The sequence below is a fragment of the Plutella xylostella genome, chromosome 7, assembly GCF_932276165.1.
Source record: "Plutella xylostella chromosome 7, ilPluXylo3.1, whole genome shotgun sequence".
Taxonomy (NCBI): domain Eukaryota; kingdom Metazoa; phylum Arthropoda; class Insecta; order Lepidoptera; family Plutellidae; genus Plutella; species Plutella xylostella.
Genome location: NC_063987.1, coordinates 1,365,495 through 1,393,149, shown reverse-complemented (window position 1 = coordinate 1,393,149; position 27,655 = coordinate 1,365,495). Strand labels below are relative to the sequence as shown.

Genomic DNA, 27,655 nt, shown 5'->3' with positions numbered 1-27,655 from the left:
CTACATTTTTTTAATCAAAAATATTGCTCAAGTAGAAGTTCAACTTCCTAACCTCCAACAGTCAAAACAAAAGCAAACACCTAATAAAACAAAGAAAGAACAGCCTTCACCGAACGACGACCTTTCTAATACGTTTATAATTATAGATTGAGGAGACGGACACTAGTAAACACAGGGCAGGGCGGTCATCAGCTGTGAGCTACAGACTCAGATGATGCAAGAGTCAAGGAGGAATTTGAAACGGAAACATGCATTATAGGCTAAAGCGATAAAACCCTTAAAAATAGTATGTTTTTATGTTCAAGGTGCCAAAAATAAAACATTTTTTATTTATTTATCAAACCTAGGTTTTTATTTTTTTTGTAAGTACAGAAAAATACTAGTTAGGTTATATTGTATGTGCGTAAGAGCTTTTCTTGTCACTTTTATAATAATACTAGCTGTTCCCGCGAGCTTCGCTTCGCCTTAAAAAGTTTTCCCGTGGGAATTCCGGGATAAAAAGTAGCCTATGTTCTTTCCCAGGGTCTAGACCGTATGTATACCAAATTTTATTCAAATCCGTTCAGTAGTTTTGGTGTGAAAGAGTAACAGACAGACAGACAGACAGACACAGTTACTTTCGCATTTATAATATTAGTTAGAAAGTTAGGATTAGGATTCGCGGTTTACAAGACAATAACAATATTATACAGGTCGGTACTTTATCTACTATAAATTAATAACAATTATATTGGATATATTATTTATAGCGGAAAATCTACTAAAGTACTAATTAATACACAGTTGATTCTCTACTTCCTAATAAAATAGAAGCATCATTCAAAAATCAAAATATCTGGCCGCACATAATAATATTTTTACGCTACTACTGATTGTAGCAATAAATTGACCAATAATTTCATCTCTTGCACCCAAATCCAACAAATTATTTGCCTAAAATTAAGGAACATTTCTCGTAAAACACTTTTTTTAAACAATACACCTAAATGTAAAGGTTAACCGTTTTCTCATACTTATCTGTAATTTCAAGAGTCGGTCTGATGAACATTTAATCGGACCATTTTTTTCTTATTTAGCCGAGGAATTCCTTTTTAGGGTTCCGTAGCCAAAATGGCAAAAACGGAACCCTTATAGTTTCGTCATGTCCGTCTGTCCGTCTGTCCGTCTGTCCGTCTGTCACAGCCGATTTACTCGGAAACTATAAGTACTACAGTGATGAAATTTGATGGGAATATGTATTGTATGAACCGCTACAAAAATATGACACTAAATAGTAAAAAAAAGAATTGGGGGTGGGGCCCCCCATACATGTAACTGAGGGATGAAATTTTTTTTTTCGATGTACATACCCGTGTGGGGTATCAATGGAAAGGTCTTTTAAAATGATATAAAGTTTTCTAAAAAACATTTTTCTTAAAGTGAACGGTTTTTGAGATATCAGCTCTCAAAGTCGTAAAAAGTATGTCCCCCCCCTCTATTTTTATAACTACGGGGTATAAAATTCTAAAAAAAATAGAGGTGATGCATGCTAATTAACTCTTTCAACGATTTTTGGTTTGATCAAAGTATCTCTTATAGTTTTTGAGATAGGTTGATTTAACTGTAATTTTGGTTAAGTTATTGTGCTTACTACGGAACCCTGTGTGCGCGAGCCCGACTCGCACTTGGCCGGTTTTTTCTGATTTGTTGATAAACCATTGGAATGATTTCCAAGTTACAACCGTTTTGTTTTTTATAGCAATCCGAAATTTGTACGATGGTAGGTAAATATATTTTCGTAAACCTGCCAACTGTATTAATTTGTATGACAATAATAATACACTCACAAGCAATTACAAAATGACACTATACAGTTTAAAAGAAATACCTAGTTAATGCCAGATACAAACAAAACTTCCTCACCATTGGCTAGACCTAGACTAGCTAGCGTGACCTAGCCGTGTTGGTCTAAACTTATAACGCGCCTACTACCCTGTTTTAAGCAAGCCCTATGTAAACATCACGGGTTTTCACGTTCCATAGGTAATGAAAATAGATGTTGAGTCTGAGTACAACAGTGGCCTTCAGAGAGTGCACTGATAAAATTGCATCCTAAGTATCTTATAGTTAGGTATCACTTAAGGTGAATTATCACTCAAGTTAGGTACCTATGATTATTGTTAAAAACGTAAATTTCTTGACATAGTGACACATAGAGAAGTTATACATTCGGCTTGAAAAAAAAATAATTAAAAACCTAGAAGAATATTTCAGTGGTATTCTTACATTTACTTTCAGGACAGCTCTTTAAAATCCCATCTCGTTGCATACAGTTCAAGTTCGGGTGACCTCCCAAAATCGACCACTGTGACCCCATCCCGACGTCACACTCGCCATTGATTGGCTAGCGATGACGTGATAGCCTACTCTGACCTATAGTGCAGCGGATTTCGTTTTCGTCGAGACAATGCGTGACAGCTTCGTACGTTGCATGTCATCACGAAAGCAGTCCGTTTTCATTCAGTCTGTGTAAATAAAGGGAACAGTTATAGTGCTGGCTAGCTGGGCACGCACGTTCATGCTGCGAGCTGTTATGGTCCGTTAGTGGCTCTGGGGTGTGACGTCAGTAGATGCCAGTCTTAGTATGGGTTTCCTGCTTTTAGTTGGAAACTTTACTTCTTAGGCAGCAGCTAGTTACAGACAGGGACGCGATAAATTCGAGTTTGAATCTGTTTCCGTCATCCTTTGACTACACTATTTTAAAGACCCATACTAGGTACCGTTTCCAAGAAGCTTGTAGATTTAAAAAAACGAACTAATTCGGTCATTATAGTCAGTATGTTTAGTGCAATAAGATACATTCCTGATTAATGCAGTAGCGGCCCGGAACTAACGCTATTTTTCGGAAGCGAGAGTGACCACCCACAGGTCACCGAGTCAAGTTCAAGGTCAACAAGAAGCGTGCTTACTGCTCTACTTCGTAACAACACTTCAGTCATTCAGTCTCCCTGTGAGATCCCTGAAGTTTGCATGAGTTACAGTAGTTAAGAGGTTCCGTGCGGTACACACCATTAATGTAAACTTAAGGATGTGTGTAAAGACTTGTTGAGATCCGATACTTGTGGGTAGATGTTTAGTGTATAGATTCGTAGTATTTTTGTAGTTATGGTTTTGTATTCCGTGGATTTTTATTGTGAGCCTAAAGATAGACAAAGTTAAAACTGAACAACATAATGTTTTTGCTTGAAGTTAATGATTTTTTAAATATAAATGTTGTCTCTGTAAAAGAAGTAAAATCCTACATAATTTAGAATATGTGTTATTTTTTATGGATACCATTGAAACGGTTGCGTGTATTAAACAATTAAAAAGTTGGACCTATAATAATTGATAACTCAATTCAAATCCGTCAATAAAACAATCAAAGCACAACCAAAAACAACATATTTGTTACATTCACAAAATGCGTAATAACTAGTAGTCTTATACATATTTTATCCGAGCTAATACCATTGCATGTCTTCAGTAATTTCAACTCAAGTTATAATTGCCATGGCCTACCGTTGTGACTATAGACACGGCCAACAAAATACGCCCACTCATCACATGTCACCTATTACAATCGACAATCGATTATAACTTAATCGAGTTACAATTTATAAGCGTAATCGAGTAAAGATTTACACTGTTACTCGCGGGATTTTGAGCTCTATTTGTGGGGTTTAGAGTGGGGTTTTTGTAGGAAGAAACGGGTTGGTATAAGTACAAATTGTGGGATATAACGTTCAAAGAGCCGACGGCTTGCTCGACTTGAAGTTTTGAATAAATCAACAAAAACGGCGGGAGGCTGTGAGTAATGTTCAGATGTACGCAGCTCTTCTGGACAGCGGGATGCGTGGAGCAGCCAAAATACTGTAGAATAGAATATAATAGAATTTTGTTTCAGACCACGTCCATAAAACATAGTAACAAAACATATATGTATATACAAATGTAAAAGGCCGTATACAGAAAGAAAGCTGGAAACTTATAAGCGCTTACTTTTCTATACTTTGCCGGACCAACACTGATAAGCGAGGGAAAAATATCCATAGTAAAGTAAGCGCTTATAAATTTCCAGCTTACTTTCTGTCTTGAAAACAATTTTGCCCCAGGATCCTCATTACATTGTTTCTTTACGCATTCACTACAGGCTTACTACTTCTTAAGGGTTAATCAAGACCTTATTCATTAACTTGTTATATTGCAATATATATTAATATTACACCAACGCGCAATGAAATAGTTCCACTTACAAAATTGAAATCTGTACACAAAATTTTCATTTTTGGATGGTAATATTCTGATGCGCTGTTAAATGTACTTCAATATTTCTGAAGGCGTCATCAGGCTAGCCCTTTCCGTTTGGGAGTAATTTGATGCTATTGTAATTTTTTTCATTGCTCGTGAGCGTCAGTGTAATAATATTATAATTAAGGTCTACTCCATACCATACACTGTTCCAACACTTAATTTAAGAGAAGCTAATGCGATCGTGAACGGCTCACACTATAAATTGAGAATAAAACAAACATATTAAAACGTACTGTCGATACTCCAAATATAATTTAGGCCTAACTTAAATTATGATAAAGTGATATAGGGTAGGTAAAACTCATAATTCTTTTCAAATCATTATTAGTTAAATATTATCATAGAAAATGTTTATTGTTAGAAAACCAAATAAGTACAATACAAGGACTGCAAATCTGTTACAGTAATTCGAAAGAAGTCAGGAACTTATTGTAAACAACAACTTTTGCTACGACTTCTGAATATTTGTGAAAAATAATTTTGCTCCACCTCCTTTAGGTTTATTAATTTTATTATAGGTACGTCTTAATTGCGACATTCCGTATAGCAAGAAAATTACAAGCAGATATACCTATGAAAATTGCTCCCTTTGTTGTAATGTAGCATCGACCACTTACGATATAAAGGTTAGACATCTACCTTAATAGGTGCTACATAGTTTAACATTGCATTTAATATGACGTTACAGGAAAGGTATGAAATCTGTCTAAATCCCAACTAACTTCGCATTGTTTACGTTTCCTACGACTACTTTTTTTAATGATCATCATCAGCCTATATAGCAGTCCACTGCTGGACGTAGGCCTCTCCCAAAGCACGCCACTGTATGCGATCTTTAGCTTTCCGCTTTGCCGCTTTTTGATGATTGCTAAGCTATTCCTTCTTATTAAAACGAAGTTTTCCACAAATGGTTTTGCGAAAGCTAAAGTGACCCCCTGCAATCATAGTTTCGCAAACCTGTCTATTACTCACAAACTCGTGACGTCATTAACCGTTCATATGCCAGAAAGAGATGCTTATGCTAATGCTGAGGCAGTTACCTTTTAGATATCTTCAACCGCCTTTAGAGTTGCAAATGGATGATATGCATGTGTGTAAGGGCCGTATACATTACAACTGCCAATTTTATATACTGTAAGTTGAATTGCATCAGAATTAATTAATTAAAGTTACCGACTACGTAGCTCTTAGAGCCGTATCGAATCCGATACCACCAACCGCAAAGATAGTGTGGGACGCCCTTCAACTCGGAAATCGGTAGCAGTTTAATAAATAAATTGGTAGTATAATAATAATAATATTTTGTGGGGCCAACCCGCACTTGGCCAGCGTGGTGGACTAGGCCTAAACCCTTCCCTCATTGGAAGGAGACCCGTGCCCCAGCAGTGGGGACCTGATGGGTCGTGATGATGAATATGTGGGGACATCTTACACACGGCCATCCGACCCTGATCTTGAATTTTAAACTTTACTTACAGGAAAGGGAGAGGGTACAATATTATAATTGCTAATAAACTTTTTGACTTCGAATAAAACAATTTATACATTAGCAGATAAATAGCAGAAACAAAGATAGAAGATAAATAAATAGACGACCAGCACTGTAAATTTTAAAAGCATTGTAAGTCAACCGAGCAATGACGTGTCAGTACAGTGACTCATGCCACTGCTATCTGATTTGGAAATCATACTCTGTGGTTGTATTGTAATATCGTGTGGACACCCTTATGAATGGGGAGGGGTTGGAGACAAAGGGTAGGTATCTGAAGTTACAATATTTGCAGTCTAATATTTAAATACCCCTTCTCTGTAGTGAAGTTTATAATTCAGATGCCCCCAATGAAAACATTGAAGAGAAATTCGTATTTTTTTTGCGTTGTGTAAGACGTTAGTTTTTCAGATGCTAATAAAACAAGCTCAATTATGAATTTTTCAATGTTGACTGTAAAACGTAGGTACTTAGGTACTAAAAACATCTTAACATAAAAAAAACCGGCCAAGTGCGAGTCGGGCTCGCGCACAAAGGGTTCCGTAGCTTAAATCAACCTATCTCAAAAACTATAAGAGATACTTTGATCAAACCAAAAATCGTTTAAAGAGTTAATTAGCATGCATCACCTCTATTTTTTTTAGAATTTTATACCCCGTAGTTATAAAAATAGAGGGGGGGGGGACATACTTTTTACGACTTTGAGAGCTGATATCTCAAAAACCGTTCACTTTAAGAAAAATGTTTTTTAGAAAACTTTATATCATTTTAAAAGACCTTTCCATTGATACCCCACACGGGTATGTACATCTAAAAAAAAAATTTCATCCCTCAGTTACATGTATGGGGGGCCCCACCCCCAATTCTTTTTTTTACTATTTAGTGTCATATTTTTGTAGCGGTTCATACAACACATATTCCCATCAAATTTCATCACTGTAGTACTTATAGTTTCCGAGTAAATCGGCTGTGACAGACGGACAGACGGACAGACGGACAGACGGACATGACGAAACTATAAGGGTTCCGTTTTTGCCATTTTGGCTACGGAACCCTAAAAAACACGATGCCCGAATATTTCTCGCCCTTACCCGCTTCGTGAATTAGCCCTCTAAACAGTTTATAAAATACTCATTAAAAATATTGTCACATCACAAAACCAGGGTTCGAACGTGCTACTGAGGGGTCACTCTACATAACGAAAAACTAAGTTGCGAGCCACGACTCTATCTCGTTGTATTAAACATGTCGATTGTACTACAGCTCTCGTTCGTTAGTTTTTCGTCAGTATAAAGTAGCCCCCCTGAACAGAAGCACATTTGGTTACACTTCAAGCGACTAACAAGACGGTGGTCACGCGACCTACCTTGTTAGCATAACTTATGCGACCAGGTCATGGACCTACTGATCTTGGGTTAAGGGTTGATATCCGTTGGGACGCGATCCGTTGGGATTAAGGCGTAGGTCTCATGTAATATTTATTAATAACACATGATAAAACCGGTGGGTATTTCGGTGGTTTATTTATTTCATTAACTCTTTTTTGCACAATTATGTAGGATATAAATGTATAAAGGGTGGACTTAATGCTAAAAGCATATACCACCAGCCAACCTACAGAAGATACAGAAAAACCACAAAAAAAAACTAGTCACTTGATAATTAACATAGATTGATAAATAACATATTAATAAATATTCAATCTACCGACGGAACCATACAATTTACAAAACAGCCTGTTAGTGATCAGTTAGGAATCCTCGAACGGATACGAAGTCAGCCCGCTTGCGTTATTGCTTGAGCAGTTTTTTTGGCTATTATAAAATTAAGCCAGCCCTGACAGAAAATGCTGAGGACATTTTTACTTTATCAAAGATTGCCTTAGTTGATATTTGAATTAAGTATTTTAATTTGCTGGGGAAATAGTGGAGCTTAATTTTTTAAGGGTTCCGTAATCCTGTTTCACAAACTAAAAAATACTAACTATTCTTGTCAACTTATATTTCTGTTATTAACATAACATAACACTATTTCTACGTATAACGGTCTCTAGGGTTTCTTATCAAAGTTTTGTATTTGTTTTATGAGCACATAAGCAGTCTGCATTCTTTATTATTCCGTCTGTTCTGTAAAGTTTCTAGTATTTTTAGGTTTTATTTGTCAAGCCATTGCAGTTGGCCCTTAATGTGTTTATATTATCCACATATACCTAATATATGTTGTCTACTTGTACTTAGACTTTTTCAGAAACATAGTTTTTAGTAAGAAGTGCGGAACTTGCCCGGAGCGCAAGTTCCGCACATCAAGACAAGTTTTGCATTCGCGCTCACTCACATCGCGCAGCCTCGAAACCGAGCGAGGAATACTTTTGTCATGTCTTAATGTGTGCGTCTCACGTCCCGTGCCCTTGAATCACCCAAATACCCCTACTCTAGTCTAGAAACTACGTGCTGTCCAGTGTCTGAGGCGGTCCATAAATAAATATCCTGCAGTGCATTATCACAATGACATGTTTTCCGTTAGCGTCACCCATATTTTTTTTACATAGTCTTCATCTTACTGCTGAGAAAATTTTCCACTCATCCCGATCCAATGAGGCAACTTCTTCATCTTACTGCTGAGAAAATTTTCCACTCATCCCGATCCAATGGGGATACCTTCCAATCCGGGATTTTTTAACGAGATCGTCAGCCACCTCCATCTCGGCCTGCCTCTCTGACGCCTGATTATACCACAATTATTAACCTCACCTATCCCTTCCAGCATTAAACCACCAGCCAAGGACGGGGTCACCAAGAGCAACCCGAGCAAGCGTCACCGCGAGCGGCTGAACGCCGAGTTGGACACGCTGGCCTCGCTGCTCCCCTTCGAGCAGAACATCCTGAGCAAGCTGGACCGCCTCAGCATACTGCGCCTGTCCGTCAGCTACCTCCGGACTAAGAGCTACTTTCAAGGTATGTTACTTAGAACCTAGTTACCTAGAACCAGCTGATTATGAGATGAAGAGAGTAGGCGCTATTTCTGAACTGCATCCTGCTCCTTATTATAAAAAGGAGACTAAAGATGGTCCTGGTTTAATCCAGATTTAGACACTGATTAGGATGAAATCTTTTTGTAATAGAAGGGCATCAGTCCGATTAGGGAATGATAATAGGTACAAGACACAATAGGTACATATAGGTACAGCAAGCGGCACGCGAGCGGCTGAACGCTGAGTTGGACACGCTGGCCTCGCTGCTCCCCTTCGAGCAGAATATCCTGAGCAAGCTGGACCGCCTCAGCATACTGCGCCTGTCCGTCAGCTACCTGAGGACTAAGAGCTACTTTCAAGGTATGTTAGTCCTTAGCTCAACAGATTTTAAGCGCCATTTCTGAACTGCATCCCCCTTATTAAAAAAAGAAGACTAAAGATTCTACCTTAGGACTAAGAGCTACTTTCAAGGTATGTTGATGCTTAAGCTGCAGTTGTAAACCCCGAAGAAAAATTGGTGTGTTGTAAGTTTAACGTGTCTGTGTATCTGTCTGTGGGAGCGTAGCCCACAAAAGACAGAACAGATTTTCGGTTTTTTTTTACGATCATAGGTAATGGTTTATAAAAATAGCTATGCGACTTTTAGTTATGAATGTCAAGGTTTTTTCAGGTTGGTTAAGTCTATTCTATAAAGTGACCAAACCAGTGGGTTGCCACTTACAGTTTACACAACGATAAAATGATTAGGATTTAACCTGATTAGGGTAGAAACATGCAGCATATTTGTAATCGATCATTTCCATAAAAAGCACTTTATGAAAAACCAAACGAATACGCTAACGGTCACCACAGACCATGAAATAAAATGATCAATCACAAATTAATCAAATCCCGGTCAGTGTAATCGATAACCATCTAACCGGCGTGGAATCGATTAAAGAATCGAGAACATGAATCGTTCTTATTAATACGCGCTCTAGAGGGCTATAAAATTGGCGAACACCATTAAATACGTGTCGCTATGCACATTTGTCGGTAACCGAATACATCGATGCAGTATCGATGCTTCATTCGAAATAATCGGCAGCATACCTTCAGCCGCTGATCTCGATTTGAGATCGGGTGATATCGAGTTGAGTTCAATACTTTAGTAGAGGTAACTTCAGGTATTTGCCAGTAGCTCGGCAATCTGGATTACAGTTTTGCTATTTCATTTTGTATTGGAAATAATGATGGTGGAGTTATTTTGTTACTATTATTATTAGTTGCGGGTTCGCTTATAGATACCCTTGAACTTACTGTTCAACTATACATATACATAATAATCATATGTATTTTAACCATACTGAAATAGCAAGTAAATTAGGTATTTTTAACTATCTTGGTATTTGTTTCGGTTTAGTAAAAGCCCAATTAAACTCTCAGCTGAAATCGTCTTTAAATACTTACGAGCTAAAACTTCGATGACAATACGAGTACAACCAAGTGTAAACAGCCAGTAACAAACAGCGAGGAATGCAGTCATGACAATCAAAAATAAATTTTGAATTAAGAACACTCCGCGAAACATTTCCAACAAGACTCCCGTATTCGGCCCAAAACAAAACACCGACGAGAGAAAAAGAAAACAAAAATTCAAAAATCGAACATTCTAATCCGGCGCCGATACCCGATAAATTAACTCACAATTTACAGAACAAACACACTCGGTATAATATAATTGGGTGCGTAAATCGTTATTTAAATAAATGAAAAATAAAAAATGTCGACGGTTCCGTTTGCATACGCTACTAACGCAAGTATATATCACTTAGTGAGTTATTAATGCTCTTGATAATTTTATTCTCGTTCGGTATCGAATATAAAAAGCGATGGGGGGTGAAGACGTTATGGTTTATTGGGGAGCGGGACAATTTTAAAAGTATTGAGGTATTGATGACGGCTGTTGTAATACGGAGTTTTACTGGCGCTTAAGTTTTAAAGCAACCTTTTGTTTGTTTCAATTCTTTTGGGTTTTGAACAATTTGTACCTAAGTCGGCAAGACTGATTTTTTTTTCTGTATTTTAAATTGCATAATTGTGAATCATTGGTTTTTTATATACTTATTTATGTGTTAATGGTTAGTGACGACCGAATGGCGTAGTGGTTAGTGACCCTGACTACTGAGCCGATGGTCCCGGGTTCGATTCCCGGCTGGGGCAGATATTTGTTTAAATACAGATATTTGTTCTCGGGTCTTGGATGTACCCGTAAAAATAGCAATAGGCCCGCCCCCTATTACATTGGGACTAACATAACACTCTGGCGAAAAGTGGGTGCAGCAATGCACCTCTGCCTACCCCGCAAGGGAGTACATTAGTACAAGGCGTGAGTGTGTATGTATTGTTTGCGCTGGTATAGGTTCTAGGGACTAGGTATAGGTTCATTGTGAAGTTAAGTTTCAGAACTTTTAAAGTTGCAACCAAGCGAAAATTTATCATAGCCAATAAATCACATAAACGTTGAAGCTATAAAAAAATGCCACGTGCCATTTTGCAAAAGCAAAAAAAAAAAAATAACCACCATGATTCATTGTATCAAAAGTCGACGATAAATAAACTTTTTTTGCACTTGTCTCGGTAACTCATAAAATCGATTGTTGAAGCATCGATTCTCAAGATATCGAGATGCGGTTCTCGATACTTTAAGACCGCTAGTTGGACGGTGATATTTTATCCTGTTAAATACTTGCGGTAGCTGATAAATATTAAGGAATACTCGAATATAACTGTTTCAACCGTGGTATTAATACGATATTGTTTCTTACATAATTATTATTAATTGTTGATTTTTAGCCGGTGAAGACTACATTTATTTGTCAAACAATTTCTGTGTTAATAATATAAGATCCTACTACCTACTTTTCTTTTAAGTTTTCATTAAACTAGATAAGACATATGACACACAAAATAGACATTTGGAGTAAATTAACTTCTGATTCAAATCATTAGCAATTAACAATCTGACATTGTCGTTTGACTGTCAAATCTGTCGTAACTTATATGGATCTGGCAGATGTTTGACAAGCCAGCGAGCCTGCTTAAGGATTGTTAATTGCTAAGGTATCGGTGCGGTAGTAGAACGGTAACTTTTTACCCATTTCCTAAAAAAACTATAGCAACCACAGCAATGCTTAAACAAACAATTAATCAAGTACCCGTTAGTACATAAAATACGGCCCGCTTTATATAACAAAATCACCACAATTTCCCATCGATGGAGCCAGCGGGGATTAGCATAGGGGGCGCCTCGATCGATACCTGACGCAGCCTTCCCGGGCACTGCCGTGTTGACCCACAGGGTTGAGCCTAAACTATTTATTTTTAAAGGTTGTCTGGTAGAGATTGCTTTTAGCAATAAGGCCGCCTTTTTCTTATGTTTTGTTCTTAGCTGTTTATAAATAGCTTGTTTTTGTAGCAAATAAGGAGTAAGTATTGTATTTATAATTTTGTGTTTAAATAAAGAATATTATACTGTCGCCTACCTTGGGAAATATTTGGATAACTATCCAAATAACTCTGGAACAGAACTCTGTATCGTAAGAATAATTTAATAAATGAGGGGCTTTTTACAAAAACAACGCAACTAATTTGTTTTTGCAAATTGAGTATTTTACTGGATAGCATATTATTTTTTATTTGTTTACGTCTAAGGATAGGAAAATTTCACTTTTATTTTATCTAGTCTCTTGTAGCTAGTCTTTTAAAAATACAATAGTTTAATTAATTGAGTCAATCATTATAGTCTGAATGGGAACATTACCAGCCAGTACTACTCGGTGGAAGGCACGAAGAAATAGGCTTTACTACGCTACTCCCCCCTACCCCTTGTATACCTAAACGTACCCCTCTTTCCAAACTTAGGGGTATCGGTAACCATGGCAACGGATTCAAGTATTTGGCTTGTGAAAGAATTTCGGGGGTAATAAAGATATGACGACCGAATGGCGTAGTGGTTAGTGACCCTGACTACTGAGCTGATGGTCCTGGGTTCGATTCGCGGCTGGGGCAGATATTTGTTTAAACACAGATATTTGTTCTCGGGTCTTGGATGTGCCCGAAAATGGCAATAGGCCCGCCCCCTATTACATTGGGACTAACATAACACTCTGGCGAAAAGTGGGTGCATCAATGCATCTCTGCCTACCCCGCAAGGGAGTACATAAGTACAAGGCGTGAGTGCGTGTTTTTTTTTTTTAATAAAGATATAGTAAAACAATGTTACTAACATCAGTTTTTTCCTCGTACATATACAGGGTGAGTCTTTCATAGGTGCACATCCGGAAGTATGTCACAGAGCTTTTCATTCTGGACAACTTTTGTTATAATGACCATGGGATATTCCCGAAAAAAAAATCTACTCCCCAATCGTACACAGTGTCACGTAAACAAGTAATTTTTGTATAGGGAAGCATCTTTTTTTTCGTTATATCCCAAGGTCATTAATAACAAAAGTTGTTCAGAATGAAGAGCTCTGTAACATACTTCCGGATATGCACCTATGAAAGACTCACCCTGTATTTTGTAGCAATAATTAAGTAAACTACCTATAATTGATCTGATTAAAAATAACACAAAAAGTTCATTATAAAAGGGTAAGTTCTAAGAAGTTAACATTAATTATTTAACTCGTAAATAGCCATGCGATTAAGGTACATAAATACCGATTAGCTTGGTAGGTGTGTACGGAAAATAATATTTTTATTAAATAAAATTTAGCACCTATATTGCAGGCTATCTACCAGCTATCTAAATATTCTTATCCATAAATATTCTTCCACCTAAAGGTTGTCTTGAAAAAATCGCTTTTACTGATAAGACCGCCTTTTTTGTACCTATGTGTTTATATTTAATCTTTGTATAATCTATTCTTGTGTACAAATAAAGAATATTCTATCTATCTATCTATCTATCTTTGGGAACAAATCTGACGCTACCTCTATAAATGTTATAAAGCATGGACATAGGCCTCTCCCGTGGGCAAAATGCATAATTATCATTAGAATAGGGAGTCTATATTCTAGAAGGTACAAAATATCTTTTCCGCTCATTAGAAGGAATTTTCACAAAAAGCCGGTCTATCGCAAACAAATCAATTATCCAGGCGCATTAAGCTACCATTTTCAGGGGGATCACTCTACCTTACGAGAGACAAAGTTTCGGAACGCAGCCACACCTAATCGCGACTCTGTCTCGTAGTATTTAACATAGCGATTGCATGACAACTCTCGTTAAGTTTTTCGTTTTTGCTAGAGTAACCCTTCAGTGCCGTGCTCCAAACGACTTTCTATTTCACAACACAAAAAAAAAACTACGAAACCCATGATGGATTACTAGTTCTTATCACAGATTATTGTTTTCGTGAAATAGCGGACTGGCTACGAAAAAAAAACTCTAATTTGACACATCGAATAGCGGTTATGGCGCGTTCGTAATTGATTTTGAAAATGGAATATCTTTTTAGGGTTCCGTAGCCAAAATGGCAAAAACGGAACCCTTATAGTTTCGTCATGTCCGTCTGTCCGTCTGTCCGTCTGTCCGTCTGTCCGTCTGTCACAGCCGATTTACTCGGAAACTATAAGTACTACAGTGATGAAATTTGATGGGAATATGTGTTGTATGAACCGCTACAAAAATATGACACTAAATAGTAAAAAAAAGAATTGGGGGTGGGGCCCCCCATACATGTAACTGAGGGATGAAATTTTTTTTTTCGATGTACATACCCGTGTGGGGTATCAATGGAAAGGTCTTTTAAAATGATATAAAGTTTTCTAAAAATCATTTTTCTTAAAGTGAACGGTTTTTGAGATATCAGCTCTCAAAGTCGTAAAAAGTATGTCCCCCCCCCCTCTATTTTTATAACTACGGGGTATAAAATTCTAAAAAAAATAGAGGTGATGCATGCTAATTAACTCTTTCAACGATTTTTGGTTTGATCAAAGTATCTCCTATAGTTTTTGAGATAGGTTGATTTAACTGTAATATTATATTTGCTGCTACGGAACCCTTTGTGCGCGAGCCCGACTCGCACTTGGCCGGTTTTTTCTTTTAAATTGGAATGCCGTAGGTACAATTTTCCCTTATTGTTATAAACTTTATTTCTTTAGATAACTTAAAGTCATGAACAGGTGAAGTGAACTCATGAAACATTAACTTTCACAGACAATAGAAGGTTAGGTGTAAACAGGGGGTATACAAAGACCTTTTACACTTTTAGGGCGCCGCCCGCCCAACGCTTAAAATATTTAGAATTCTGTGGGGTCACTTTACTTTGTTAAAAACTATGTTTCGGAATGACCCTGCTCTAACCTTGACTCTTGAATTAAAACGTACTTATTGCATGACAGCTTTCGTTCGGTCAGTTTTTACCAAGCTAGAGTTAGATAGCTTCTGTGATGGCAGGTAAAATTTTCATACTTTATGAGTTCAAGTTAACATAACATCAACACTCACGCCTCATCGTTCTTTGTGTCTTGAATTCTTAATACAGTATAGTTTAAGTTTCAAAAAGTTGTAATTGGCTTTTTTATGTTATTGTAAGGGTAGGCGGATGCATTGTTGGCCTCTACTTTTTGCCATCTTCTGTATGTGTGTGTGTGTATAAAAATTAACACAAGTATTTAGAAAACGATATTTGCCTTTGTCTGATTGTTCATGATTATGATTTTATATTTTTTGCTTTTATTATGTTTTTATTGAATAGTAAAATAAAGTACGATTAATATGCAAAATAGATTGACAGACACGCTATTGTTGCTTTCTTATGTTTATTATAAAAATAACTGTTCTATCTTTATCATAAGCTCAAAAACACTCTTAGTTCGTACTCATAAAAATGTTTATTATAATGAGGGTACGTATTAATTTAGCTTCAAAATACAATTATTTGTAATCATTTTCAAACTATTTCTGATCTACGATTAATTAATTAATTACGAAAACGTTATCGCTATCGTTAATTTATAACTATTTAGCAACCCGCAAAGAGATAAATTCAAATTAGTTATATATATTTTATTTAACTACAAGTACGATTATTTTATCGTAAAATCCACATCCAAAATGTTTTATATTTATATGAAGAAATAGAAAACCATAATACACAAACAGCATACTAACCTTTCTTTTCAACGTTTACCTATAAAAAAACTTATCCAATAAAACGTGCACAAAATACGCAACTAAGGGGCGCTCTTTATATACAGGGGGCAACAAAATTACCGGGGGTAGTTTGTAAAATTTGCTAGCTAGTTGTTTAGAAACCACCGAATTCCTTTTGCCGTCTCGTGACGCTTATTTCTGAGTGCGTAAGGTTGATTTTCGCACAGGGTGAAGGTAAGGGTGTGTTGGCAGAGAGACAGGCGATGGAGGGGTGAGACAGGGGTCAGGGAGGGGGGAAACAGCCCTTAATGGCGCCTTCGCGTGACAGTATTTTGGCAGTGACCCGTCTTGGTCTTCGAAAGTGAAAATATGTATTTGGAGATGTTAATGCCGAGGCAGAGCTTAGAATTTAGGAGAGTGGACTAGTGGATAATGCTATCTGAATGGAATTATACGTGTTTGTAGTCGGGGATGTTAAATGCTTGTGTATTTAATATAATGGGGATGTAAAATAATTATGACGATCCATATCCAACTCAACTCACGCGCTTGAAACTATGGAAAAACCGTACAGTCTTAGTGAAGGCACGTCTGTGCTGTATAGTATAGTGCATACCACAACATAATAACATAATTCTGAGTACTCAAAAAGAGAAGGAAAAAAGTTATGTAGGTATTTTAACAAAACTTTTCACGGCTCCATATAGATCCACAGGTATGCCAACAGCAACGAAAATTTTATTATAACAAAACACCAAGCAATATTTTTCCAAATATTTTGGGTAGGCGCGTTCGCTCGCTTTTGTATATTTTCCAGAGCCCACGGAATTGTTCTGTGACTCATTATAATGGCATTAAATTTTATACTTTCAATTAATCCTGGACTAATAGCTGGTATTTGATAGTACCACCGTTTTATTAATTCCAAGGGTATGTACCTACTTGTCTTTCTACTTCCTTAGTTTTGTTTTATAGTTAGTAATTAGTGTGTCTAGGTTCTCTTTTCTCATCAATTTAATTTGGTATGTATCACACGGCCATCGACCCCAAACTAGGCAGATCCTGTAATATGGGTATCGGACAGCTGATATATCTACACAGATATAAAATTATCATCATCAGGTCCTGGGATCCCTAATCAGGGATATAGGGCTCGAAGTGTAGATTTCCACTTTGACCGGTCCTGTGCCACGCCTTCGACTTCGTGCCAGCTCATGCCGAGGGCGGCTGCCTCCTGCACGACAGTGCGACGCCACGTGGTTTTTGGCCGTCCCCTCTTTCGCTTGCCAGATGTAGCCCACTTTGTCAGGGCGATTTTGGGTGGATGGTCTTCGGATCTCCGCAGCGTATGGCCAATCCAGCTCCACTTCTTAAGCCGGATTTCCGAGTCAATTCTCCTCTGGTTGGTCAGTCTCCATAACTCCGTATTCGAGATGGTTCGAGATATAAAATTATACTTATACATATTAACACCCAAGACCCGAGTATATATAGGTATTTTGTCTTTAAGTCTTTATATCTGCCTCGGCCAGGGATCGAACCCGGGACCTTCGGCATAGCAGTCAGGATACTACACCATTCGGTCATCAAGTGCTAAGACTAGTTAATTAAAATAATAAGCAAGAAACTTGCCAAAACTGTCGAGCCTAATGTCATGAAAATATTGTCCACACCACACCCTTGCCCAGCGTTAATGTCAGATAATTCATTTTTTTATTACATATTAACATTATTTATGCCTACCCGCTTGACAGGGATAGTTAATGAGTTTATGCTAATCACAGAGTGATACCGTGTAGCCACTTATTTCATTAAAATATAAAAGTTTGTGGCCCAAAATTGTTATGAAATCCTACTAGGGTAGAAAGTACAGGAGGCCATTCTACTCGCTAGCTCATTTTGCTAGGCGAGCCTTAGATCATAAAATACTTATTTTGATTTATTTTTTACTACTATTACAAAGACCTTCACCAATTAATCCTGGCTTCAAGCTACCATCGTCGCGTCGTTCTATATAATGAAGATATATGTAGGTTATACTGATACAATAAGATTGTTTATCTTTTATGACAAGTAAAAAAATGCAGTAAGTATTTAGTTTTCAATCAGTTATAATGCTGTATAGGCACAATGCCATAATATAAAGACATTCTATACAAAATCCAAAAAATACCTCCATCTCAGCCTAGGTTTAAAAAAACCTAATTAAAACAACCTGTATAGCAGTACCTAACCAGTAAAGTTATGATTAGTTACTTTTACTAGTTTTCTCAGTTTATTTTCATATAATTGCATCGACAGTAACAGATAGCGAGCAGTTCCGTTAGTGTAAGAGCATCCGGTGCACGGTAACTAATATAATTGTTTTAAATACAGGGGGGAAATTTATCAGTGAGCTTCGCGATGGCTGGTTAACGTGACATGAAATGAACTCGATATACTGAAGTTTCATTTATAAGATCAACTCTGAATTCGGTTTAAAACAGCTAATCCATACAACATTTGAAATGCTAGGCAAATCTCCTACGATGTTCTCTTATAAAATTCTACCCTATTTCGTAGATAAACGCTGATACTTACTTATTTGAAAATATAGTCAAGTACTCCAAAATATATTGGGGTTTGTTGAATGGAGGTAAGGGAAACTCTTAGAACGTTAGTATTTAGGACAAACATCCAGCTAGAGATGTGTGGCTCTATCAGAGAAGCAACAACGGTAGAATATTATTGGCTGCTAGAGAAACAAGGTCAAAGTCAAAGTCAAATATTTTTATTCATCGTAACAACATAAAATTTTCTGATGAACGTCAATTTTTACAAACTACTCTCCGTTCGGATAAGGGGGGGCTCTTTCTGTCTAACAACTCTCCATTCTCTTATAAATAAATATTTCGTTACAAAATGTCACAAATTCGAGCCTAACGAAAAAAAGAAAATATCCAGCAAACAATAAAATATCTGTTACGTCGAAAAATTGCTTTTATTAATAGCGAACGATCGTCTAATTGGTTGTAAGTGACTTTCGAATGTTTTTTCATACAAATAGCGTAGAACAACGGGCATAACTGGGGAATGCAATTATGTTAGAAAGTACGGCCATTGGGAGAAAATGCGCGGACTCTGAGCGACTTATGTAATTATAGGCCCGTCTTTATGTCTCATCCACACTATTTAGTTATTTAATTATTTATTGCACAAATATAAACATTAGTACAAAGGATGGACTTAATGCCATATTTTCTGCCCACAGTATAAGGAAATGTTACCAAACCCACACTGTGGAATGTTCGAATTAAAAATCGATTTAAATTAGTAATTATATTCGTTCGGCCACCTCTCTTATCTTAGGTGCTACTTAAAGCCATTATTTCTGTAAAAAAAATAAACACGACTTAGGTCCGTGCTTCAAAAGAGGTAAAAAAATAACGTGTCCTCCTTCGTAAGGTCTTTTTCCACTACTCCAGTCCACCGAATGGTCGTTGGTTTAAATAAAACGGATTCAATTTAGTTTCTTGTTTATGGTGCTACAATAATTTAAATATGCAACCGCGGAAGAGTTTTACCTTCTAAAATCACAAATCGCTGAATCTGAACGCACGAAATAAAAATATTACAGTCTCAAAATCACATTTTCAATGACAATTATTTATACCTGGGCACATTACTAAAATTTGATTTTGTGCCATCAAAATCAACATCAACATTCGTTGGTATAACCTGAATGGCACGAAATGGTGTGGCTTACCTGAGACAATCCCTGTAAATTTTATTCCGGTAGCCGGACGCCGGAATACCGTGCAGTGGACAAAGGCCCTAACACTTTTATTTCCAATTATTTCGTTTCGGTTACATTGTTATGGAGTAATGTTTTAATTCATTTATTTTGTAGGCAGGTGTGTGTTATGCACGGGTCGTATGTCGCGTTTTTGTCTTCAAGACTTAATTTTTGCGAGTAATTAAAATTACGTAATTATGAAAAAGTAAGGCTCTTTTAATTCGAAACCGAAATACCGAAAAATAAAGTTATTTTGGGAGTTTGACTTTTATTTGTGTCATAAAAACATGTACCGTCAGAATTAGTAACTACTCTCTATCAGAGTCACTTTTGTTTTTCTCGTGTGTGTAATTATTTTATCAGTGTCCCTGTCTACACCGGCTACCTGTTATGTATGGGATCGGAAAATATGTAAACGTAGAGTTATAAAGATGTGTAGAAGTGTGCGTTAAAGCTACCCATACCATTATACGAATCATCATCATCATCATCATCAGCCTATGTCAACCCACTGCAGGGTATAGGTATATTATACGAATAAAAAGTAGTTATACTGAAATTATTCAGTTTTCCAAAAATTGACAAGGATAAGCTAACGCACTTTCCTTCCGGTGAAAATGTAATATTTTTCAGGAAATAAAATTTATTTCCATATGCTGTTTTTTTTTCATTATGTTTGTGTAGTATCGTACAATGCTAGCAAATTACCACAGCCCGTGATGAGTGAGGTGAGTGATGAGGCTTACAGGTCACGTCTTTGTCACCGATACCCTAAAAATACAAAGAAGAACAAGTTACACAGTAGCTAACCCATTTAAACACGTCACAAGATACATTTCTTAACTCTACAATCTTAATGTCTCACTCATCGACCAGGGAGTCATAAATCGCGTCTCATTTGAATGTGACCGATTGTGATCGACTGCGCCGAGCTTCCTTCGATTTATAGTCTCCTGGTACTTGCCAGATAACGGTTGTACCTTTCAAGTAAGTTAAACCGGAATTACTGATGCACAGGGTGTTGAAAAAATAAAGAAAAAAACCTTTGAAAAAATATATTGATATTTTTGTTACAACTACAGTATAGTGTCTGAAGCCGTATTGTAAACCATTACACAAAGTTTCAAATGTAAAATTTAAGTGTCATAGTTAATAATTTATCCGTCGTCACTTCTGTCTGACAAACAATATAAAAACTTATCATGGCAAAAGTAAAATACTTTTTTTTATCACGCCCTAATTTACTGATCACCGTTTCGGAAACCGGCACTAAGAATCATTGCTTGGAAAACCGAGGTCCGATCGATCGTTGACAAAATACTTTTACGCCCAATGGGTTTTAACTCTTTTTATTCCATTTGTTATTTTTTTACTTTATTTCCTTGTTTATAAATAAATTTAATTAACATCTTAATTTATCCCGTATGGCTTCCGTTGTTTAATGGAGATATTCGGTGATTTAAAACAGGGTGTTGGAAAAAGTAAATAAATAAAAAAGGGCGGTTGGAATTTTGTCCCCAGTATCGTCGTTGATCTCTCCATGTTCGGTTCTAATGGCGTATTGGGTTAAAAGAGACTACCTTGTTAATTGTTTTGTACAAATCGAAGTGGTCCTAAACTGAGTTTCACGGAAGATGACCAGTAATTGGCCTGCACGCAAGGTACCTACTATCACAGTAACGTATTAACTGTAGGTAATTTATATCACACCTTTAGTACAATAGTGACCTAACTCAAAATTTTGGGATTTTGACTTTTTTAGCTGGACCGACTTAAAACTCACTGCTCAACAAAATGGCTGTCTATCTACCAAATTCCATAAACATGAATTATAAAGCTTAGACACCAGATTCAAATGAGTGAATAATCACCCATCAATTTTAGTTTCCCCATAAAGTCGGTTTTTTGAGTTAGGTCATTATTGTACTAAAGATGCGATATGCGTCATATGCGTAGAAAAATGAGAAAGAAAAATTTGACGAGTTTAGTTAAATTTTGGAAGAAATAGGTAAGGTATACAACCAATTTAAATAGTCGATATTTTTTCGTGTGACAGTTCTAAATTTAAAATTGGTGCATTTAGAATAGTTACCATTTCAAAAAAGAATCTTAACTTAAGCAATGTTAAACCAACTAACTGGAAGACATTTTAATAAGAAAAAATGTAGTTTTCTTCACCTGTAGCTATTATAATACATAATAACTATGAAAACTGTACTCGATACAAGTATTTATAATAATTAACGATAATTAGTAGAGGCACTAAGAGGTCTTAATAGTGATGTGACGTCAAACTTCAAACGCACCGACAGCTAGGGTTGGGAAAGTTTTTACGTGTAATTGCTTTGTGAAAAGCCAGTGCCTTAGTGTTGCCACAGTACCTACCTAATACATTTTAATTACGATGGTTATTGTGAATATACAAGGGGTTTCTAAGCCCAAAAATGAAATCTGGATAGGTATGGAGAATGTTTTTTTTTTCGCGAATTTTTAAATTCTGATTTCATTTTCGGGCACAGATATGACATGCTGGACATGTAGGTTTCGGCTTAGTATACTTACCCTTTTTGCATATTTTTCTTGGAAGGGTAACAGAAATACAATCTGGGATAATAGAAAAAAATCCTCAGTTTAGCAAGAAGCTTTACTCCTAATTAATAAATTAGGAGTAAAGCTTCGTTGTAAAAACGTTTTTTTTAGTAAATCAATGGTTACAATCCTTTCGTCTGTTTAGCTCCATTACTATTTTATTTTTTAGGCCGGCAACATTACTTACCCATCAGTATTCTCTCTTGACACACAATAAGGCGTTACACACTCACACACGTCACAAAAACAAGCTTTACATGCACTTTAGTTTGAAACAATTATGATTGTTATTACTCATTCACAATTTTAATTAAACTTTGATTGTTATTTACCGGTTTATTTCTTCATCACCTTGCTGGTGATTCGGGACCACCGAACGGCCGAAACGCGATTCATTTTACAGTCGGGTTAAAGATAAAGAAACATTGTTTTATTTGACATAACATAAGCATAAACATTCTTTATTTACATAAAAGCATAAAATTTTTACACCTTTGGTGGTACCGACAGTGATAAGGACACCAAAAATACACAAAATAATACAAGACAACAACAAAATAGAGACAATAACACAACAGATAGCGGTCTATAGCGACAAAATGGTTCATTAAGTACTACCCTTGTGAGCGGTGGTAGCTCAGTTGGGTAAGCGCCCGCTTCTCACGCCAGAGATGCGGGTTCGAATCCCGGCGCTGACATGTACCAATGAGTTCTTTGAATTTAAGTACAATGTATACCAACGCTCTTACGGTGAAGGAAAACATCGTGAGGAAACCTGCATATCTAGATTTACCACATCTAGATAAATGTGAACACACCAACCCGCAGTGGACCAGCGTGGTGGGAAATGGTCCAAGCTTATGAAGGCAGTTTAAACCTTGGGGATATGCACAAAGGTTCCATTCGAGAGAGCCAGGTGCAGGTACTGACACTGAATAGAATACTACGCTTTTGTATCTTGTCTTACTCCGAAATATGTTAAACATAATTTCAAATGTACTTACTCTATGGACCATATAGATAACCTTTACCCAGATATTTTGAAACAGAGGAGGTGCAGTGAAACTAAAGTGTCAATCCAATATGCTATATACCGCTTTGGTATTGCTTCCATGTTCTGAATAATCACTATTATCTGGAAGCGATTTCACACATGGTGTAAGGTGTTATCGGGGGCTTTTTCTACTTCTTCAAGACATAATTGGTTATCTACCTAGGTAGTTAGGTATAGAGTAAGAAATGCAGCAAGGCAGAATTTGCTCAGTTGCCTTCCTGAACTTCTGCTACATTGAGATCGATATCAGATCTGTTAAAATTACACAATATTTTTTTTTAAATGAATGTTTTTTGTATTTCCATATAAGTAGCAAGACAGTAGGTATTTATATTTTTAAACTTTTCGTTGCATAACGCTCGCTTTCAAACGAGATATTTTATTAACCCCCGAAACAAAAAGATGGTTGTTATAAGTTTATCGTGTCTGTATTTTATTGACTCTACTATAGCTGTGTTCTTGTAAGCTCAGAACACACACAATTTACAGCTTGTTCTTGGCAATCAATGAGCCAGATATATTGACGTTTCATTAAAACATTTGACATCTTCATATCTGGCCTGCGGTCTTTTGCACACCTAACGACTTTAAACCCTATCGCATAAATAATAAGTGTAAATTTACGATCTTAAATCAAGACGTGAACTATGTGGTAGACGGAAATGGACTTTATTGAGACGGCATAGAGTCAAAGCGAAGAAATATGTGTGGGTTGGCTTTCATAGGTTTTAGTTTATGTAGGTTGAGGTTCAGATTTACGTTTTATGCTCTTCTGTCTTGTATGTTTGTTAAAACTTTTTTTAGCTATAGAAAAATCTATTAGTACAAAGTAAAGTACGACCAAGAATAAATACCAATTTCTCCATCCTCGGTTAGAGCATAAGCAGGGAGTAGTGGTTAACTTTTGACACAAGTGTCATGAATTTTATATGGAGATGACGTTTAATTTATAAATCAATCCCTGTCGGAAATCCCTGCCTGTTAGAAAACCGACAATGGAGAAATTGGCACTAATCGTATTTGATCTTCATTATAATATCTATTACCTATTAAAAAATCAAGGTTATGTTGTAAATACATATCATTATAAAGATATGTTGCATGTTTAAAGAACTGGCATTTCGCTCGATCGCACTTTTAGATCACGTCAAAAAATACATTGTAAGTGTACTTAATACATAAGTAAATCAAATTCTTATATATGTACTTAGCAGTTGTATATATATCATATATGTATCATATTGTACGTTCTATCTTCTGATATTTTCCGGTAGATATGTCGCAGGCAACTGGTTTAATCTTCTGTTTGATTGAACCACTAGCCCGTTCATTGGATGGCGCTATTCAGTTGTATGACTAAAGGACAACTCGTCAAGTCGTTGATTGTAACGTTCGACGTCTTGACTGAACGTCATTCAGCGAAGTCGTTGAATGGGATATAGTATAGCAACTTTGTAATGTCTGGTTAGGGTGAACATCACCAGACAAGAGTCAACAAAAAGACTATGTTATAAAGCTCTTATCTCACGAATTAACTAAACAATAACAATAAACGTACCTTCATATTGTTGTTCATAATTATCCAGTTTCGCCACTTTTTTTCTTTGAAACTATCCGCCCGCGGCGTAATAATAGGTAAATCCATGTTGTCACACTATTTTAACACAAATAACGCACTTTAAAGCTATTTTTTTTGCAAAAAACTAACAATATAGGTGCTTTTTGTGTCAGCTGTTAGCTGTTAGACGCCATATTTGTTTTATTCACCACCTGACTGATTTTAAGTCAGCTAAATAGTTGGACGTTTTGTGACGCTTGTACAATCAACGTTCGGCCTAGTCATACAACTGAACAGCGCCATCCAATGAACGGGCTAGTGGTTCAATCAAACAGGAGATTAAACCAGTTGCCTGCGACAGATATAACTCGTAAACGAATTCTCAATATCCACACAATCTCTGTATAGATCTAGAATTTAATTTCAGCTTGATTGACTTCAGATCAAATCGGTTTCTAGTAACTGTCCATTTGTAAATATTTATGGATAGTCATAAAAAAATCTAATCGACTTCGTAGTGATAAGAAATGCGCCATTCAATGCAGTTCTTCTATTTTCTAAGAGATAGAGTATTTTGCCGTGAGCCAAATACGTACTTTTTATAAACTAGGTTATCAAAATGGTGCACATTAATTATGCAGAGAGTAATATTTTGCCAATTGACCAATACGTAAATTTATTTTTTACGTCATACGTATAAAAAAATATGCATAAATTTATTCCTGAATTAACTGTTTGTACTATTGTGTGGTAGGCTGAGGTACATTACTGTTCTCACATTTCACCTGTATTACAATAGTTAAGCTGTAATAGTAGGTATGTCGAGTGGGACACCCTTTTTCGGGAACCATCGCCGTGGTGATCTGTTAGCGCATCAGAGGGCGTCCCACGTGTGTTTCTGTAAAAATAACGGCAGTGTTAAGAGTAGTAAGTAACTACGTCAGTATCAAATTAGCGTAAAAATTGCGATGCCGTTTCACATTTACGTATAAAACGCCCGATATTGCCGTGAAATATGAAACATTTTAATGCGACTTTCACTATGAAATGTTGTAAATGTTTAGCACCGGAAAAAGATGCTGACGCAATTTGTCAAAATTGGAAGTGGGTAATTTATAAAAAAAACTAGTAAAAAATAAATTGTCTAAAAAGTGAAATTATTCTTATATAGGAAACGATACCGGGTTGTCTGAAATGCATTGTATTGTAGCACATAAGGCAACATCGAAATACCTACATAATATAGCAACTGACAATAAAAGGAAGACTCGAACTGAGTGAAGATATTGCTATTGTAGCGCTCGCTAAACTCTTGTAAACACTAGGGTAGTAATGTAGTCAAGTGGAGAGTAATTTAGTGACAAAATTAGCTATTAACTAATTTAGCAAGAAAACATCTCTAATTGTCTATAGGTAATGGCAACAAATGTATTGTGTTTTCACTTTACTAAATTACTAGCGAACAAGCTACGAGCTATCTTAGCCCAAAAGATAACGCTTATAATATTATAAATGCGAAAGTAACTTTGTGTGTCTGTCTGTCTGTCTGTCTGTTAATAATAAATTACGATAAGACTAATTCACGCCAAAACTACAGAACAGATTTTAATGAAATTTGGTATACATAATGGTATAGATAGACCCTGAAAAGAACATAGGCTACTTTTTTTCCGGAACTTCCACGGGAAAACTTTTAAAAGCAAAGCGAAGCTCACGGAAACATCTAGTACTTCTATGAAAGTATTCTTTTGGCACGTGTCTGTCGGTCAATCACAGACCAACCATAACGGAGAGCTATACTAATTAATCGATACGATTAATTAATCGATTATTCTATTGATGAAAGCTACAATCACTAACGAATCAGTACCGTACCGAATAGAATCGAATGGTTTCAGTTTTCACTGCTATTCTAATAGTCGTGTAATTGGTGTGTTAAAATCAGACTGCAATGGAATGTGCTTTCTTAATAGTCTGTTTCGTTATTGATTCTTATTTTATCTCAAAACCTTACATTAGAAACAATTTTTCACCAGTATTACGTGGTATGTCTGGCATTATAAAAAAAATATAACTTAGGATACTACAAAGATATCTATTTGAAAAATTAAGGGACTGCAAGGATATCTATTTAAAAATTGAGAATTAGTTACTAAAATGACAAATATTTGATAATGATATCTGTTTACTTTTACTTTTAACTGTAAATTTACGCACGAACCTCTAATTTTACGGCAATTAGACTCATGAAATTCATGAAAAGATTTTCAGTAATTGTAAAGATTCGGAATGTGAAGAGATATTCTCTTTACAGCATAACTTGAATCTGCTTTACGTTTTATAGATGTAATTAGTTATATTAACACTTTTCTTTTGAGACTACTACGTACTAGAAATAAAAGACTCGAACCCGGGTCTTCTCTAGGGTGAGAAGCGGGCGCTTACCCGACTAAGCTACCATCGCTCCTGTGAAGGTGCATTATATTTATACATATTAACATCATAATTGCTTTCACCAACACAAACTTAAAACGATACTCAAATAAAACACCCAATAATGAGACCATTGATTCTCATAAAAGCAAAATAAAGTGTTGACAAAAAGCGTTTAAAAAGGCCGATATATCTTACGAATGGAAAATAAATAAATAAAGGAGAATTCCAGCAAAAGTACCAGGGGATCATCTGATAGTAGAAGGTTTTTAATTGAGCAACACGGGTGTTGGTGTTTCTGATTTATGTAC

At 36.3% G+C, this 27,655-nt stretch overlaps 1 protein-coding gene across 1 annotated transcript in view; it reads left to right on the top strand.

The window, feature by feature from the left end:
- LOC105380477 (aryl hydrocarbon receptor) overlaps positions 1-27,655 on the top strand; it is a 98,501-nt gene that overhangs the window by 38,218 nt on the left and 32,628 nt on the right. Inside the window, exon 2 of the mRNA XM_048622060.1 lies at positions 8,585-8,775. The gene's annotated coding sequence lies outside the window, so the exon portion shown is untranslated. The remainder of the gene's footprint in view (positions 1-8,584; positions 8,776-27,655) is intronic.